General features: G+C 36.4%; 2 long non-coding RNA genes across 4 annotated transcripts in view; one reads left to right on the forward strand and one right to left on the reverse strand.

The window, feature by feature from the left end:
* The window catches only part of LOC134484338 (uncharacterized), a 40,021-nt gene that overhangs the window by 16,000 nt on the left and 9,513 nt on the right, over positions 1-14,508 (forward strand). The window contains exons 1-3 of one of the 3 annotated variants that reach the window (XR_010061741.1): positions 8,745-8,847; positions 10,091-10,229; positions 11,362-11,525. This is a non-coding gene — a long non-coding RNA (uncharacterized LOC134484338). Of the gene's footprint in view, positions 1-8,744; positions 8,848-10,090; positions 10,230-11,361; positions 11,526-14,508 lie in introns of those variants that run through there. The other 2 variants (XR_010061739.1, XR_010061740.1) reach the window with 2 other exon arrangements.
* LOC134484339 (uncharacterized) overlaps positions 11,263-14,508 on the reverse strand; it is a 149,721-nt gene continuing 146,475 nt past the window's right edge. The window contains exon 5 of the long non-coding RNA XR_010061743.1: positions 11,263-11,480. This is a non-coding gene — a long non-coding RNA (uncharacterized LOC134484339). The remainder of the gene's footprint in view (positions 11,481-14,508) is intronic.

A 14,508-nucleotide genomic window follows, 5' to 3' on the forward strand; every position in this document is an offset into this window, starting at 1 on the left:
AGCAGGAAAAAGTTTAATTTCCTTTTGTTAGTTTAAGACTAAATTTAACTTTTACATTCTCCTGAGTATCAGAAAGTAACTATTAAAGAGAAAGATGTGCCAGGCACAGGTCTAATTTCTAGTATAGCATGTAATTACAATCACCAGTCTTGTCAGTTTCAAGTGATTGTTCACATCATGCCTGTAAAACACAATGATCAACATCACAGGATAAACATAAGGGCAGTGCAGTGGCAGAAATAGCTTGCTGATAGCCAACAGCTCTCTAATTTTGCTTAAGTCCTGTTCAATGAACATGGATGGTACTGGTAATTTAGCCACATAAATAAGGCTATTGCAGCTGTGACTATGGGGGAGTATATACAGTCCCTTACTTACTTAAGCCAGTATCATACCTAACATCAATCAAAGTCATGTGTCCTTAATTACAGAATTAATTACAGTCTCTGCAACAAAGATCACAGTAAAAATCCCAGCCTTTCAAAATGCAGGATAGAAATTTCAGGTGCAGTCTCAATGCATCTATCTATAAAACGTCACTTGACTCAAGGCTGAGAAACATTACAGAAGAGGGGAAAGAAGATTGTAAGAGACTAAAGTATACTATGAGATGGTGTTCCAAAGTAACACCAGAAATTACACTTATAGCATCTCACTAACATGACTGCCTAAACAACAGCTGAGGAAGAGAGGGAATGGGGAAGAATGGAAGTTTATTTTTCTTTTGCTTTCAATTCCTTCTTCTTCTTCTTCTTCTTCTTCTTCTTCTTCTTCTTCTTCCTCTTCCTCTTCCTCTTCCTCTTCCTCTTCCTCTTCCTCTTCCTCTTCCTCTTCCTCTTCTTCTTCTTCTTCTTCTTCTTTTTCTTCTTCTTCTTCTTCTTCTTCTTCTTCTTCTTCTTCTTCTTCTTCTTCTTCTTCTTCTTCTTCTTCTTCCTCTTCTTCTTCCTCTTATTCTTCCTCTTATTCTTCCTCTTATTCTTCCTCCTCTCCCTCTCTCTCTCTCTCTCTCTCTCTCTCTCTCTCTCTCTCTCTCTCACTCTTTCTCTCTCTCACTGTTGGATATTTCCTGTTTACATTTCGAATGTTATTCCCTTTTCCATGTTTCCAGTCCACAAGCCCCTTAACCCTTCCCCCTACCCTTCTATAAGGGAGTTCACCTCTCCACTCACAGCCTCCCTACACCTCCCCACATTCTCCTACACTGGGGGTACAACATTGTCCAAAAAAAAATTGTTTCTCATTCCATTGTTTCTCAACAAGACCATCCTTTGCCACAGGCAGTTGGAACCATGGGTCAGGCCATGTATAGTCTTGCTGTTGGAAATTTGGTCCCTGGAAGCTCTGTTTGGTTGAGATTGTTATTATTAACTTCAGTTCTTTCAATCCTTTCCCTAATTCCTCCAACTGGGGTCTGATTTGGTTCAGTGGTTTGCTGATGGCATTTGCCTCTGTATTTGACATAATCTGGCTGTGTCTCTCAGGAGGGATCAATATCCAGTTATCGTCAGCCTGCACTTCTTAGCTTCATACATCTTATCTAGTTTTGGTGACTGTATATGTATGGGTTACATGTGAGCCAGGCTCTGAACGGCAGGTCCTTCAATCTCAGTTATAAACTTTGCCTCCTTATCCCCTCCCATGGGTATTTTGTTTCCCCTTTTAAAGAAGGAGTGAAGCATCTGAATTTTAATCATCCTTCTTGAGTTTCATGTGGTCTGTGTATTGCACGATGGGTAATTCAAGCTTTTTGGATAATATCTACTTACCAATGAATGCATACCAAGTACGTTTTTCTTTGATAGAATAACCTCATGTAGGATGATATTTTCTAGGTTATTCTATTTGCCTATGAATTTCATGAAGTCATTGTTTTGATAGCTGAGTAATAATCTACTGTGTAGATGTACCACATTTTCTGTATCCATTCCTCTCTTGAAGGGCATCTGGGTTCTTTCCAGCTTCTGACTATTTTAAATAAGGCTGCTATGAACATATTCGACTATATTGCACTGTTGTTTATTGGAACATCTTTTGGTTATATGGCAAAGAGAGGTATTACTGGGTACTCAGGTAATGGAATGTCCAATTTTCTGAGGAAACTTCAGATGATTTTCAAAAGGGTTGTACCAGTCTGTAATCCCACCAACAATGGAGGAGTGTTCCTCTTTCTCCACATCCTTGCCAGCATCTACTGTCACCTCAGATTTATATCTTACCCATTCTGACTGGTGTGAGGTGGAATCTCAGATTTGTTTTGATTGAATTTCCCTGATGACTAAGAATGTTGAAAATTTATTTAGGTGTTTTTTGGCCAGTTGAAAACCTTCAGCTGAGAATGTCTTGTAACTCACTCTACCCCATTTTTAATAGGATATTTTTGCTTTCTAGAGTCTAACTTCTTAAGTTCTTTGTATATTTTGGATATTATCCACTGTCAGATATAGGATTGGCAAAAATCTTTTCCAATCCGTTGGTTGCAGTTTTATCCTAATGACAGTGTCTTTTGCCTTACAGAAACTTTGCTGTTTTATGATCTCCTATTTGTCAATTCTTGATCTTAAAGCATAAGTCACTAGTGTTTTACTCAGGAAATGTTCTCCAACGCCCATGTGTCCAAGATTCTTCCCCACCTTTTCTTCCATTAGTTTGAGTGTATCTGGTTTTATGTGTAAGTCCTTGATTAACTTGTACTTAAGCTTTGTACATGGTCATAAAATTGGGATTATTTTCATTCTTCTACATGCTGACTTCCAGTTGAACCAGCACTATTCCTGGAAAATGCTATGTTTCTTCATTTGGATGGTTTTATCTCCTTTGCCAAATATCAAACGATAGGGTGTGTGGGTTCATTACTTGGTCTTCAATTCTATTCTACTGGTCTATCCATCTGTCTCTTTACCAATACCATGCAGTTTTTTTATCACTATTGCTCTGAAATACTGCTTGAGTTCAGGGGTGATGATTCCCCCAGAAGTTCTTTTTTTGTTGAGGATAGTTTTAGCTACATGGCTTTTTTCTTATTCGGAATGAATTTGCAAATTTCTCTTTCTAGCTTTATTAAAGAAGTGAGTAGGAATTTTGATGGAGATTGCATTGAATCTGTACATTGCTTTTGGCAAAATAGTCATCTTTACTAAATTAATCCTGTCAATACATGAGCAAGGAATCTCTTTCTATGTTCTGAGATCTTCCTCAATTCCTTCCTTCAGATACTTGAACTTCTTGTCATAGAGATCATTCATTTGCTTGTTTAAACTAACACCAAGTTATTTTTTATTATTTGGGACTATTGTGGAGTGTGTGATTTCATTATTTTTTCTCAGCGTGTTTATCCATTGAGGAGAGGAAGGATAGTGGTATGTTTGAGGTAATTTTATACCCTGACACTTTGCTGTAGTAATTTATCAGGTTGAGAAATTCTCTGGTGGAACTTTTGGGGTCACTTAAGTATATACAATCATATCATCTGCAAATAGTGATATTTTGATACCTTCTCTTCCAATTTGAATCTGGTTGAACCCCTTATGCTGTCTGATTTCTCTGACTATGGCATGAAGTCTTGTTTAGAATGAGTAGGGAGAGAGTTGGGCAGCCTTGTCTAGTTCCTGGTTTTAGTGTGAATGCTTCAAATTTCTTTCCATTTAGTTTGATGTTAGCAACAGGTATGCTGTATATTTCTTACACTATGTTTTTTTTTTCTTTTTGGTTCTTTTTTTCAGAGCTGGGGAAAGAGCCCCGGGCCTTGCGCTTCCTAGGTAAGCGCTCTACCTCTGAGCTAAATCCCCAGCCTCACACTATGTTTTGATATGAGCCTTCATTTCTTGATTTTTCCAGGATTTTTATCTACAAGGATTGTTGAATTTTGTCAAATGCTTTCACACCATCTAATGAAATGTTCATGTGCTCTTTAATTTTGAGGTTTTTTACATGATGGATTACATTCATGGATTTTACTATATTAAACCATCCTTCCATCCCTGGGTTCAAGTCTACTTGATCATGATGGATGATTTTTTTGATGTGTTCTTAGATTCGGTTTGCAAGAATGTTATACATATTTTTCATCAATATTCATAAGGGATATTGGTCTGAAGTTCTCTTTCTGTGCTGAGTATTTGTGTGGGTTAAGTATAAGAGTAATTGTGGATTCATGTAAGGAGTGTGGTAGTTCTCTGTCTGTTTCAATTTTGTGGAAGAGTTTGGATAATATTTGTATGAGGTCTTCTAAGAAGGTCTGATAAAATTCTGCACTGAACCATCTCTACTTGGGCTCTGTTTGGTTGGGAGACTTTCAATATCTGCTTCTATTTCTTTAGGAGTTATGGGGTTCTTTAGATAGTTTATTTGTTCCTGTTTTAACTTTGCTACCTGGTATCTGTCTACGAAATTGTCCATTTCCTCCAGATTTTGTAGTTTTGTTGAATATAGGCTTTTATACTAGAATCTGATGTTTTTTTTTTTTTTTTTTTTTTTTTTACTTTCTTCAGATTCCCTTGTTATGTCTCCCTTTTCTTTTCTGATTTTGTGAATTTCGATACAGTCTCTTTTACCTCTGGTTGGTTTGGCTAAGGGTTTATCTATCTTATTGTTTTTGTCAAAGAAACAGCTCCTGGTTTTGTTGATTCTTTGTATGGTCCTTTTCATTTCTGCTTCATTGATTTCATCTCTGAGTTTTATTTCCTGCTTTCTACCCCCTTGGGTTTACTTAGTTCTTTTTGTTCTAGAGCTTTTACATGTGCTATCAAGCTCCTGATATATGCTCTCTCCTGTTTCTTTTCGCAAGAACTCAGATCTATAAGTTTTTATTTTTAGCTCTGCTTTCATTGTGTCACATATGTTTGGGAATGTTGTGTCTTCATTTTCATTAAGTTCTAAGAAGTCTTTAATTTCTATCCTTATTTCGTCCTTGACCAATTTGTCATGGAGTAAAGCATTTTTCAACTTCCATGTATACGTGAGCATTCTGACATTATTGTTATTGTTGAAGACAAGTGTTATGTGTGGTGATCTTATAGAATGCATGGGATTATTTCTATCTTCCTGTATCAGTTGAGGTCTGCTGAGGGACCGATTGTGTGGTCAATTTTGAAGAAGGTGCCCTGACGTTATGAGAAGAATGTATATCCCTATATTTTAGGATGGAATGTTCTATAAATATCCGTTAAATCCATTTGGTTCATAACTTCTATTATGTTCTCTACATCTCTGTTTAATTTCTGTTTCCAAGATCTCTCCAGTGATGAGGATGGGGTGTTGAAATATCCTACTATTATCATGTCAGGTGCAATGTGTGCTTTTAGCTTTAGTAAGTTTTCTTTTATGAAACCTCAGGATTTCTCGTGAGTCATTTTTATTGCACACATCCAAATGTAAATACAACATTCTAGTTCTTGAGTTAATATTCTGGAAATTTACCTGGGAGAAGAAAGGCCTCACTCTCTAACTAGAGAGCTAACTATACAAATACAGAAATTACTAATGAAAAGTAAGTTGCTTTAAAAATATTTCATATTAAAAATATAGTCATTCTCTGTGTTCGCTGTGGGAAGGCTGTTTATTTGTTTTGGTTTTTTGTTTCTTTTATTTTAAAATGGACAAATATTTACACTACATTAAAATAAGTGTGAAATGCATAACAATAGAAACCTATGCATTCCAGCATTTATTTTTCTACAAGAACAGAGTCCACTGAATGGTCAAGTATGTTCAACAGCACTCTCGCTTCATAACTGTCAGAGTTTTAAGTCTACCCTATGTTCTCTACACTTAGATTTTTATAACTTTTGTATGAATGGGTCAGATCAATCTAATAGATCTAATAAAGTATTATACCTGACTATGTCCCCTGCCCCCACAAGAAAATCGTGTATTGTTTTTCTTTTTTTGTTGTTTTGGAGAGCTGTGTTTTTTCATTAACCCAAATAGAAAATTAATCTAGTGATCAATTATTGAACAGAAACGAAAATTATGTATTGTGGTGAGAAATTCCCCAAAATAGCGTGTACCCAAATGTAAATCTAAAATGTTTGTGGCTAGACATGCACACAAGCTCATGACCCATGTAGCTGACACGCATTCCACACCTGATCAACTTAAGTGATTTGGGAAATTAACTTATTCATACAGAAGCAAACTCATGGGGAATGCTTTTTTTCTTAGCAGTGTTTATAAGTGATCAAATGGTGAAGCAGGATGTAAACAAATACTGTTATCCTTCATTGTTGCTTGTACTAACATTTTAATTCATGTACAACCTCTACGTGCTTTTTTCTATTGTGTTTTCTGTGTCTCTGTCTCTGCATGAATATATAGGCATACAAGTGTGTGTGTGAGTGTGTGTATGTGTGTGTGTGTGTGTGTGTCTTATATGGTATTTATAAACATAGATAACATGTTTATTTATCTAAAATTTGGAAATACTGAAGATCACATTTGATTTGTGGATTAACCATGTGCTGATCTACTCACATACCTCTGACATTTCATTATATCAAGTGAATAGAGAGGGAACCTAAGAGGCTGGTGATATCTCCTACTCTACACTTGTCAGGAAAAAGTGGTATATTTTTTGTCAAGAAAAACCAAACTTCAGGAAATACATATACACTCCACAAAACAGGAAAGGACATCTCATTTGAAGGGAAAAGTTATCAGAGTGTGAGAAAAATGAGTTTGCCACATTCCAATATTTGAGGGACATGAGACTGAACTTCAGAAGATATAATGGGAAGGGACAGGCAGAATCCCCAAGGAACCAAATTACGCTTAGCACTGGAGTTCCTCATTACATGAGAGCTCAGATATTGGTAAGGATGGTAAACATAATGATAAGAACTTTGCAGTCCATACTCAGTCTCCATATAAAGCAACAATGTGAACAAGATGAAAAGTAGTCACCACCACAGTGCTAACAGCTACTTTAGCAGTGACATTGTGAAAAACAGAGTGTAACTATAGAGAGAAGAACAGGTAGATATTTGAAAACAGACTAGGCTCTGCTGAAACTGAACAATTTTCCATGAAAGTAACCAAGCAATCACACCACAGGTGCCATATGCAAAAATGAGCAAAGAGGGATGAACTGTATAAATACTATGTGTACAGAAATACAGGTAGTTTGTTGGAATTCTATGATGTTGAGAATAAAGAATAGGAAGGAATTTCTGTCAAGTCAGGCACCATATCCTGTTCTTAGAATACTCACATTCAAGAGACTGAGACAGAGAAATTAGGAATTTCAGGTTAGCCCGGACTACATATCAAGACAATACATCTTTTATTCTTTTTTTTATTTATTTAAATCAAAAGTCTGGTTGATAGAATATCACAAAAATATTAAGAAAATAGTAATTTAACGCCTATGCAGTGATACTCCTGCTAAAAAACATGTTCTATAAAGAGACGTTAATTATTAAGTTACAAATACCATCTGTCATATTGAAGGTTGTGGCACGAAGGGGTATGGTGTTGTTTGGTTGATCATTCTTCACTTCCATGTCTCACTTTACACATCTTAAAAAGCTTCTCTGATGACCTCCTTACTGTGTAGACATCAATATGTGCCTTGCCTTTAATTCTATGTATTAAAAACAGTTATCATTTATTTATCAAATGATTACTTGATTTTGCATTATCTTCAAATTAATGGGTCTTGAGGAATTTATACCTTTATTGTGTGGGTTTGAATATTCATAATAGCAATCAGAGAATAATCGGGACCCAACACACACACAGGGTGGTTGGAGAGACTATACTGTGGCAATACGAAAGCATAGAAATAAGTAGGTTGATCTATTTTTCTGCATAACATTTATAACTAGATACTGATTAGAATGGGGAAAAAGTTGAGATACAGTCAAGGTTTTCTTTTCCTTAATTTCAATGATTGCTTATACAGCATGTGAAACTGAACTCACCCATGGGAAAATTTCTGCCTGAACTGCATTAGTGCAAAGACTACAAGTTTGCACCAGCTTTGTAAATATTTGGACACTTGACTCAATGCTTAACACACTTTGGAAAATCTCCTGGTGTTAAGAGAGAAAGTGTTAGATATGAAAATCTGTGAGAATAAATCACTTCTAAGCTTTGATTTTTGTGACTACAGAGAAAGACTTTGACTCTGATGTAACTGAGTGTCTAAAAGTATTAAAAAATCAATATCTCTTATCTGTAAGAATCCTTCTAATGGCTTAATGCTCTGTCTTCCAGGAGATGAGTGCAAATTGTGTCAATTGCTCTTTGTGGCAGGAAAAGGACTTGTCTGTCAAATACTTTTCAATTGCCAAGAAGTTTGAGGTACCTGGAGAATGCTTCCTCCTGTTCACCCTCATCCTGCTCTCATTGCCTTTATTATCTGCACCAGTCCATCTCTACACACCCCCATGTACATTTTTCTGATGAACTTATGTATCCTGAAAATTGGTTACACTAGTTCTGTCATACCCAATATATGGAGAGCCTTGAAAGTGAGATCTGAGGAATCTCTCAGGAGGGATGTTCCACACAGACGTTTTTCTTCACACTTTTTGTATAATTGAGTGCTTCCTATTGCCAGCCATGGCCTTTGTCCACTGTATGGACCTGCTTCATTCTGCAGCCCAAATGAGTAGTGAGGTATGTTCCCACAAGGCAATTGTTTCATGGGGAATAGGTTGCCTTGTAGGGTTGGGAAAAAACTACTTGATATCCAAATCTAACCACCCACAAGGAGTTGAAAAACTATTGGTCATCTTCCATACCACAGTGATATCCATGCTGAACCCATCATCTTTGCTTAAAGTACGAAGAAGTCAAGACAGGACTGAAAAGAACTCTGGGTCTGAAGAAAGTTCTGATAATAAATAGGTAATTAAGGATCCCAAAGTGCTCTTTCAAAAAGGTGCAAAGTCTGTGAAAGAAAGAAAAAAAATAATAACTGTGCTTTTTCTTGCTGTCTTGAAACAAACTTTAAGAAACATACCTTTTTTTAAAGTGTTCTCTTTATTCACCACCATGCTTAATTGCAAACAATTGTAAAGTATGCTTGCTACTAAATTACTTTAGTAGATTAATCCTGTACTTAAGTGGTTTCCTCTGGACAGAGTTTAAACCACATGTTAATGTCTCAGGGTCTTGAAAATTCTCTGTATCCATTCTTAGCTATTTGGAAATCTTTCAGAAATTGTTTGTACATGATCTCAGCTCATTATAATACAATTCCATATTCCTCAGTACATGTAAATTCTTTGCATTGGACTGGAACTGTTAATTAGTTCTCAGGAGAGTGAATTGTTAACCTCTGCTTTGTGTACCATTTGATCAGTCCATACTTCAGTTCTGTTCACCCAGTGTCTATTATTTTGGAACAGGAGTAGTCTTTCCTCCACTTTTTGATTTCTAAAAGGGCTGTGGAAAAGAATTTCAGCCAGGTGATTCTCAAGATCAATATCATAGTTTCAGATAAACACACACACATGTACACACACACACACACACACACACACACACACAGGCACACACACACATACACACATGCACTTACACACACACATCCACACACACACAAATATGCATTCACATACAGGAACTGAAGTGGGTTTACAAGTGACCGAATACAAATATAAAAGTCAGCTAGAGTTATGTAATTAGATTCAGGTTGCTATTCAAAAGTAAAATAAAATAATATAAAATTAGAATCTTGAGTCTTTATGAGTATAATGAAACAAAAATAAAATTCCATTTAAGTGTGCTGAAAATATTGAAGACATTGACACATTACCATGACACCAAAACTACAGTATTGTTTTAGGCATGAGTCACCCATACAGAAAGACAGTAATTATATTCTCCTCAGACTCATTGTTCTGAGTCTACTTACATGGAGTAAGGACCATTCAGGTCAAAATGTTGGTAAAAAAATGACGAGATGTTGAAAGCAATGCATAAAGTATTGAAGAGACACACAGTCTTTCCATAGGCATTAAGTAATTCTCTTTTAACTTCTATTACTTTAAAAGGAAATACAAAAGAAAATACATTAAAATATTTTAAATATGAAAGGAAAATAATTTAAAATAATTTCATTGCTCCATATTTGGTTCTTGTTAAGATGACAGATATCCTCCTAATGCTTAACTGCGATAAGCGAAGCAAGAAACACTTTGTGGTATCGGTGTCAAGTACATATAATCTCAACCTAAAAGAGGAAAACCACTGGGCAAATCCAAATTCAGAGACATTCTTGCAAGGTAAGTAGTTATCTTCAAAGGTGTGGTCACAGAAGATAAAAATAGTAATGAATTATCACAAAACTGAATGACTTAAGATATGTAATAAGTAAATGTTAACTGGATTTCTGGATTGGATATGGGCATAGAAAGTGTACAGTTCTAGAAACATTGTTGTTATGATTTGGTAAACCTACTGTGTTACTTGTAACAATTTTTTTTTCAATTTTCTGATTTTTGAGAATTAGTCATTAGATTGCTTAAAGTATAAAAATTCAGGAATTAGGACACGACATAAAACCATACTCTTTCCTAGCAATTAAATCGGTTTTTCCTGTATAGTTTGAATTCTTCTTTATTTTTTGTATTTATTTATTTTTTTAATTTATTTATGTCTCAAATGCTGTCCTCCTTCCTGTTTTCCCCCAGAGTCCCTTAAAACAAACAGCATCCCTTTCCGATTACTTCTTTCAAAAAGACAAAGCAACACTAGTTAAAAGTCATGTTTAGTCCCTTGATAGCTGTTCCTTTGGCCACACATTTGAAAATCTATATCATTGATAGTGCAGACATTAGGAAATATCTTCAAAAATGATCTTCAAAAATTAAATATTCTCCAGTAATCAGCTATCAGCTATCAGCTTGACAAAAGTGGAAGAACCCATGAACAAAAATATCCTTGTAATGTACGTAGAGAAAATTGATCAGACAAGAAGGAAAACATATAGCAACCTTCCTGGATTCAACACAATAGAGCCTACGTTCCTGTAGTGTATTCTTCATGAGTTTATAGAGTTTATGGGCTAATACCTGGAAAAGAACTCCTACAAAAACCAGCAGCAAATTAACCACAAACTGCAATATTTATACAAGCCAAAGAAATATGTGTAAAGTATTATTTTCAGCTCTATATGAGAATATTAATATTTTTTAATTCATATATTAATAAAATTTTAAATTCATTTCTGCAAATTTTTATTGCAATTTTTTAAATAAATAGATTTTAAGTGACTTATGTGATCATTACCTTTTAGTGGTTTTCATTGCGCTATAGAACAATAAAGTGTTTATTTGACTGTGATCATTACTATGAATATTCACGAAAATCAAATTATGTCAAGCAGGAACTGCTCTTCTGTTTTTATACTTTTAGTTGTACATATGCTTGTTCACATGTGCAACACATGCATGCCTACTGTCCAGGAGGTTGAAGAAGGTGTGAGGTTCCGTGATGCTGAAATTACAGCCACTTGTGAGCTGTCAACGGGTTCTCTGGAAGAACAGATAATGCTATTAATCACCGAATCATTCATTCATCTGCAGCAAACACCATTTTTTGTAAATATAGTGACTTAATTGTCCTGTCTTCTGCATAGACTACTGTTTTCTCAAATGTTTTAATTTAATATTAAACATACACCCACCTGTTCTTAACTTCATATATATATACACATATATATATATGTATATATATGTATATATGTATATATGTATTTGTATATATATATATATATATGTATATATGTATTTGTATATATATATATATATATATATATATATATATATATATATATATATATATAACATACACACACAAATACATACACAGCCACACACACTCACACTCACACACACACACACACACACACACTGCTCTTACATTCAAGTTTACTTACTTACTTACTTACACACACACACCTGCTTCTTACCTTCAAGTAGACTTAGTTATTTTCATAGTTATTTGCTTATTTATTCACTTTACATGCTGCACACTGCCCCCTCCAGTTCACCCCTCTCACAATCCTTCTCCCAGCCTTTTCTCCTCTGAGCAGGAGGGGAACCCTCGGGTATCTCCTCACCTTGCATATCTAGTCTCTTTGATCACACCATCTGCTAGTGAGGACAGACACAGCAGCCTAGATGAATGGGTTGAGGAGGTAGAGGTCATATCCAGAAAGAGGCAGAGAGCTGGGGTAAAAGATGCCGATGAATCAATGGGTGTTTCCTTAGTTGAGACTCACAGCCTCAGTGATATGGACCTGAAGAAGCAATCTCCGGTAGCCAGAGAGCAACCCAAATGGAGTGATAAAGACACCTACTTTTGACCCAAAATTTATTCTGACCACAAGAAATGAAGGCGCCGTGCATAGAACAGAGAGTGAGGAAATATCAACCAATGGTTAGTGCAGATCGAGGCCCATCCCAGGGATGAGCACCAATCCCTGACACTATTACTGACACTCTGTTATGCTTGGAGAAAGGAGTCTAACATGGCTTCCCTCTGAGACACTCCACTAAGCTGCTGACTCAGACAGAAGCACACATCCATTAGCCATACCAGGGGTGGTGCTTGGGGACACAGATGGAAGAACAGAATGAAAAGGATTATGGCCTCTAAGGATATAGGCAGTCCACAGGCTTTGTCTTCATGTGGGTACCGAACAACTAGAATTGGGTTTCCCCAAAACATGTTGTATGTAGATGGGACATCTGTTTCTTTAAAATTCATTCATTTATTTACTCACTTTACATCCCAAGATCGGTGCTCCATCTTCAAGGTACGCCAACACCCATTGTCAGGGGAACCCATAAAAAGACAAAGCTATATATTTCCTACCTATGTCCTGGTGGCTCAGGCTCAGTCCATATTCACTCTCTGGTTACTGGTTCAATCTTTGACAAACCCCAAGAGTCCCCATGAGTTGATTCTATTGGTCTTTCTGTGAAGTCCCTCATATTATCTGGGCCTCGATTCTTCACCTGTTTTTTTAAAGACTCCCCAAGCTCCAGCTAATGTTTGGTGGTGAATCTCTACACTTGTTTCTCTCAGCTATAGGGTGGAGTCACAGAGAGGAAAGTTATACTAGGAATCTGTCTGCAAGCATGATAGAATATCTTTAATGTATCAGAGATAGGTGATTGCTCACGCGGTAGGTCTCAATCTGTAATAACCATTGGTTGGAAATTCCTTCCATGTCTACTGTTTCTATCTTTGTCTCTGAAGATCTTGTAGGCTGTGTTCACTTTGGATTGAAGGTTTAATGGGTGGGTTTTTTTTCCTTGTCACATCACTGTTAGTCATTCCTGGCTACAGAATTGGCAAATTAAGGATCTGTACCCTCATTGCTACAGTCACCCCCATAGACATCCTGGGGACTCGCCTTTCCCAGTTCTCTGGATCTTCCTTGAGATGTGCACCCCACACTTGTGATTTCCATTCTCTTTTCCCTGCTTTCCCTATAACTAATTCCTCCAAAGCCCACTCCCTTCCCTACCTCCCCTCCCATTCAGTTTCCTCCCTCCCTCCATCCTCCTCAATATTTATTATGCTAAATGCATTTTAAAGTCAATATTTAGGAAAAAACACTGAAAAGTGGAGGAAGTATCCCACTCACATGTTGCTAACAGTGGACTGTGCTAGTGGAAATTTGTCTCTACAACCTCTCAGTACTAGAAGTCGTCTTAGGCTTCCTATGTGTATAGATATTTGGTCTTTCTCAGATTTCTGGCGCGTTTGGAGACTGATTATAGTCTCATTGCTTATCAGGCCGTATAAATCTGGATATAGATATTTTTGGATAGTTATCAGATAGTATACAAGCTACCAAGACATAATATAGATTTTAAGCCTTTCTCAAGCTGAAATGAAGAACTAAATGTTATTTCTAACTGATATAGTGACAGACTGGGTGTTGAATATATCAAATGCTTTATAAATTGTTGAATGGTAATAATCTTACTCAATTGATATATAAATGAAAAGTCTGTTTAACTGGACAAAAAGTGGGAAACATTGTTTACACTGAAGTTATCTGTATTTTGATGCTAATCCACTGCTCTAAGGACAGCTGCCTTGTCCTGTACTCAGAACTCAGGTGAATTCTGCAAAACCACTTTACCATTAAATTTGTGAAGTACAGGTGAGGGGCAGGTCCAGTATAGAAGGAGGCCTATCATTGGAGGAAGGAAGGATGGGCAGGAAAGAAGTTTGAAGGAAGTAGAAGAGACTAGAGGAAAAAGGGGAGACAGAAAGAGGAGAGGTGAGAAGCCATGGCAGGTGAAGTTAAGATTCTGCTCTGTGTATTTACTTGTTGTTATTAATGTTCCAAAGGTATGGATGGTACCAGGCTTGGTATGCTTAAGTGGGCTATTATATCTTATCAATTGGGTCAAAGATTATTTTGTTGTGTGTTCTTTTATGTGAGGATTTGAGTGTAAGAATGTGTGTGGCAGTAAGAGACACTGGGCAGATGAGGAGTAGGGCTGTATTCAACCAAGATATCTAGCAGAGGCTTGGGAA

The sequence above is a fragment of the Rattus norvegicus genome, chromosome Y, assembly GCF_036323735.1.
Source record: "Rattus norvegicus strain BN/NHsdMcwi chromosome Y, GRCr8, whole genome shotgun sequence".
Classification (NCBI taxonomy): Eukaryota; Metazoa; Chordata; class Mammalia; order Rodentia; family Muridae; genus Rattus; species Rattus norvegicus.